We start from the raw sequence: 5,598 nt of genomic DNA on the forward strand, positions 1-5,598 counted from the left end.
CCATCCCCACACTTCACATCCCTGACTCGAGGGTATTGGGGTGCCAGGAATAGAAGAGGTATAAGTTCTCCAATAGCTGGTTGTGGATTGTTTGTATTTGTGCTACTGTTGCTCCTGTTGATGACAATAAATACTAGTAACTATTGCTCTCTATCACTTAAGGAAAGCCAATAATTTCCAAGATTTCGTAAGCATAAGAAATAATGCTCATCTTTTCATGGCATTAAATTTTGATGTGGTATTTTACACAGCAGTAGGTAACAGAAACAATCCCCATCATCTTCAATGGCCTTTGTAATCTTATGATAGTCTGGGAGGTAATTGTAGGTTTATGGGAAAAAAATGAATGAGACTGACCCATTCTTCCCAAATTCAGATCTCTATGTGACTCCATCCTACTCATTAACAAACACAGTTCACACTTTCCTGAGCCGATACCCAGTACCCGGCCCAGGCTAACATGAGGCAGAAAATGAGAACATGGGCAGTTGGAGGCATAAAGGAACGTGAGTCTCTACGCAGCAGAAAGCATAGGGCCTGCTCTGGATGATGAGAAGGGCAAGTTTATCCAGACCTCCTTTGTAGGCCTGAAACTTCCCTTGAAGAGCAGCCTAAGAGAAAGTAGGACTCTCACTTAGCAACTCATTGAGTTCACTAATATGGGAGGCGGAATAATGCTGTGGTTGAAACCGTGATCTCTAGAGTCAGAAGCTTGGGTCCTATGCCTGGCTTCTCCATTTACAAGCCGTTAAATCTTGGCCTAGTTACTTAAATTCTCTGTACCTCTGGAAAAAAAATGGAGATATTAATAGCTCCTATCTCATATAAATAATAAATAAGTTAAACTATGCAGTTCACTTAGAAGAGTGTCCTCCACTTAGTAATGCTCAGGAAGTGTTGGCTGTTAATATTAATGCAGATTTTCCAGCAGCCATTCTATGACCCTGCCTGCTCTACCACTGAGAAACTCGACTCAGCCTTACAATGTCACACCAACTGTCCCACTAGAACTTGGGACTTGTTAAAGACCGATAATCCTAACCTGAGTTACAGAACTCAACCTACTCACCAAGCCATGTATTTAGTGTGTCTTCATCTATCTCCCAGCCTCCTTCCTCTATTATTCATAGTTTCCAAACATACTAAGGCAAATATGTACATATAAACATATATCCCTCCCTCCATCCTTTCTTCCAAAATTCAATTCTATATGTGACTCCATTCTACTCCTTAACAAACACGATCCACACTTTCCTGAGACAATTCCCAACCCTTATTAGTGCTCTGTTGACAATGTCTTATGGGGCTGCCACATAATAATGAATAAATTAATCTTTATCCTTCATTCTTTCTTAAATATCCATTTATTTCCTTACTCTCCTAAAAGACACCTTTACACACATTTCTCATCCTCAATCTTCCTCTGTCTGTTTCCTTCGATCAGATCACAAAACTGCCCACGTCTGCACACCCTAAAAATATTCCCTCAAGTCTCATACATTCTGTAGCTAATATTATACCGTTCCATTTCTCAAATGTGTAGTCTACAATCCCTGCCTCTACTTCTTCACCCATGAATACCTTTACATCTGACTTCTCTTTTAATAATATTTTAGATGATTTCTTTCAAACACACAAAGTATGAGACTATTGGTGGGAGAAGGACATATGTCGGGGGGAACGTGTGTGTTCGTACCTATGTGTGTTCTTTCTTATTCCTCATCCTCCCAGGTCTCTGTAACATCTGATGTTGTGGCCTCTGCTTTAACATTTAGATGCTACTTGTATTTTACGACACTGAACTTTTCTCTCTGCCTCTCTCATTCAGACTCAAAGTGAATATATTGCCTTCAGTTGGCTCATTTTCTTGTTTAAATGATTTATTCTTTTGTCGCTCTGTCTATTATCATTTTAGGTTATCATTTGTAACTGGTTTGATTTATCTATAGATCTTGTTCCTAATCATTAAAAGTGTCTAATTTGATTGTGAGATGCATTCTGTTTGCCCATTTATCACTCTCTTCAGCCTCCTTCTGCTGATAGGTGACCCATATTTGGTTATTGTATCACCTTGCTCTTTTTATCTTGGTCTGAGGGTTCGCTGGGAGACATGACCCAGAACTGTTATAGCTCTGACCCTGAATTCTTTTTTCTCAGCTTTATTGAGGTATAACTGACCAAAATATGTATGTATTTAAAGTGTAGAATGTGAGGATTTAATATATGTATATGCTGTGTAATATTTACCACAATCTAGTTAATTAATATATCTATCACATGGTGGGGGGTGAAGACTCTTAAGCTGTACGTTTTTAGCAAATTCTTAGCAAATTTCAAGGATACAATACCAAATTCTGTGACCTCACATTCAGAATCCTGGGTCCGGCACCTAGCAGAGGGCCCCGAATAATGTTTCTTACAGGTTTTTGATAACACACCTGGAGAATTGGTATGTGTGATATGACCGCTAAAATATTCCATTTCCTGTGTTCTATGGAATCATGGATATTGCATTTTAATATACGTGGACTTGTAAAAGATTATGTAAACTGTCAATTTAGCCTTTTGTTAATACAATAGAAAAATACATATATAAAATATATTTACTACATATTGACTGCTGAATTCTTATAGAAACACAAAATCTTACCGCAATCTTAATGAGAAGTTACTGAGTCCAATTTTACAAAAGAGGAAGCATTTCCCAAGGTTCTACTCTGAGTTAATTTTCTACCTGAGACTTGCCTCTGTTTCATATGACTCAATTTCTTGTTCTCACTTCTAAACACAGTGACTATCTTTAATATAAATATTACAAACTTTCTCAAGGATACTTTTTATTACATTTTGAAATAATATGTTTCTTTCATATAAAGATAGTATTGATATTTTAGCATTCCAAAAGGAACTGCACTCAACATATGAATATTGACTCTGTACACTCTTATTCAAAGTCATCTTTATTGAGGTATAATTTGGATACTATAAACAACACCTATGCTTAAAGAGATACAGCTTGGTGAATTTTAACAATTGTATACACCCATGTAATAGTTATTATCAGGGTACAGGACATTTCCATCCCACCCAGAAGTCTCCATGTACTCCATTCACATTTAATTTAATCAACAGATTTGTAGAAAAAAGAGGAAGAAAAGTGTGGGAGGAAACTTATTCATTGCAAGAGCTAGTTGAGTCAGCATGCAATAAAAAAAATCACAAAAATTCATTGAGCTTCCACTGTGAGCCATACGGTGTAGCTGAAGAAAAGGCCAACAAATGAGCATAAAGTTTACCTGAGTACCTTAGCAATCAACAGAAAGAGGAAAATGTCATTATCTAACAGTAGAAAATATACCAATTCAATGTGAAAAACAACTTTTTAAACCCCTCCCCTTTTGTTTTTCTGAGTGGTATTAGTCCCTAGGAACAAAGTAATAAATGATATGGTCAACAGCAAGTTTAATTGAAATGCAGACATATGGCTTTTCAATAAATGTTTTTTTGGTAAAATATTAGGACATAATTTTGGGAAACATGAAGCAGAGGCATAAAAGGAATGTCCAGTCGTGTAACCTACTTATCAAACTTTGTGGGGCTATGAATTGAGACAAGGACAAAGCATCATCTTGAGTTTGTTTCTTTTAAATGAACTGTTGCCTCAGTTGGCTGTGTAACAGGGTGAGTTATGCACAACTTAGCATCCAGGTTGCGAGGTGTGTGGGCAAGACTCTTCCCCAACCTCCATGGATGTGGGCAGTGGAAATATCTGAAAGGAAAGACTTTTCTCAGAAAGCAATTGTGTGTGTGCTCACACATGTATCTACTTCCCAGGAACAGAAACAAAATGCTGCCCCATAAAGCATGGAAGAGGTGCTTCTGACCTTCCTATGACTGATGCCATTTTGAAGCAGAATGGATGTGTCTCAATGGGTGCTGGGGTGGAAGCCTGCAAGTCAGTGGCAAATGTTTGGTTCATTAAAGGAGGCTGGACATCCCATGGTCAAATTCAATTGTCTTGGCTTCCTGGGCATCTGCATTATTAGCAGTAGCCATCCATAGCCAGACAGTCACAGGTGTTCATTGGGTCCACAGTACCACATGTAAATTGTGGTTTAGGTAAGAAAACCAGTCACTTTAAATGTCCTTGAAAATTACTCCAGTTTACTATGAGAAATCCTGGTTAGCTATTAGAGAGATACTATCTGATTAGTAATGATACCAATGAGTTACAGTTAATAGAATTTTCATTGAAAATAGCCACTGACCTTGGATGCTGAGAGAAGCACTTAGTGGGTGGTAAAAGAGGGAACCACTGGCTTAAAAGCAACTATGTCTAAATAGATTGAAAAATATCTCTTGCACCCCCAGTGTTTGTCAGTCCACAGGAAAGAAATTAGACAATTTTTTCTTTGATTAAGTGGCTCCGTGTTTTCATGTGTAATAAATGCAAACTTTAAAACAGTGATATAAACAATTTTTCTAGTTAAGGAGTCTTTTCAAGCAAAGAAATAGCAACCTGCATAGTACCATAGGCAATAATATTACTTTCTTACACTTTTGCAAGTTAGAATCACAGTAGAAATAATGTTTTGTGTTTCAGTATTTATGTTCTTAAAGTTGAAGCGTGATTAAGTCAGAAAATGAATCAAATTTGCAAATTATTTTCAGCTGTGCAATCTGGTTATTTAAGAGTCTATGAATAAACAAATCTGTGGCTCTACCTAAAACAGTAAATAAATCCTTGATATATTATGCTATTAAAACTGCAGTATGGGGAATAAAGTCTAATCCTTAATATCAGACACTGAAACTCATAATAAAATAATTTTCTCCAGTAGCAATGTGGTTATAATTACAATAGTATTAATAATGCATGTTAACAGAAAAAGACTGTTCCCTAGCAGTAGCTTCTACTTTAGGTTGGATGGAAATTTTTTTGTCATTAAAAGGCAAATAATTCATTATTCAGATGAATAACATCAGAAATTCAAGTTGTAGAAAGATATTTTACTTAAAACTATTCACTTTTCCAACAACTAAGGATTAGTAAATTTTAGTATATCTATTTTGAAACATTATAAAATTAGAACTTATTGTTACAATATACGTAAGTGTTAAGTGACTTGAGTAATGTTTATTCTTTCTTTTTAAATAAAAACAACTCTCTCTGCTCTTCTCTGCCATCCTATGAGCAGCTGCATTTGCTCCTTGCCATGTCTTGTCATAAGACTCTCAGGGTCAAGAGATTCCCGGCCAAGAAATGAAAGAAGAATTGTTCCATTCCCCAATGGATTCGAATGAAAACTGGTAATAACATCAGGTACAACTCTAAGAGAAGACAAGGGAGAAGAACCAAGCTGGGTCTATAAGGAGCCCTATGTGAGGTGGCACACATATTTATTCTGTGTCAGGGTCACTTAAGTCTTACCATACCACTCTGGAAACATCACTACTATCTGAACAGCTGGATGTGTTTTATTGGGAAAATGATTTTTCTCTTTGTGTCAGTGTTTCTACCCTAGTGCTTTGGCTCAGTAATAAATAAGTGAGAGCTTTGTTGGAAAAAAATAAAAACAATATGAAAATTTCATATTC

General features: G+C 36.5%; 1 pseudogene across 1 annotated transcript; it reads left to right on the forward strand.

Moving 5' to 3' along the window:
* Positions 1-5,216: 5,216 nt before the first annotated feature.
* On the forward strand, positions 5,217-5,372 carry LOC309822896 (large ribosomal subunit protein eL39-like; annotated as a pseudogene). Its single transcript has one exon. The product of its transcript is annotated as a large ribosomal subunit protein eL39-like (transcript).
* Positions 5,373-5,598: the final 226 nt, after the last annotated feature.

The sequence above is a fragment of the Grampus griseus genome, assembly GCF_964374135.1.
Source record: "Grampus griseus genome assembly, chromosome: 5".
Lineage (NCBI taxonomy): Eukaryota > Metazoa > Chordata > Mammalia > Artiodactyla > Delphinidae > Grampus > Grampus griseus.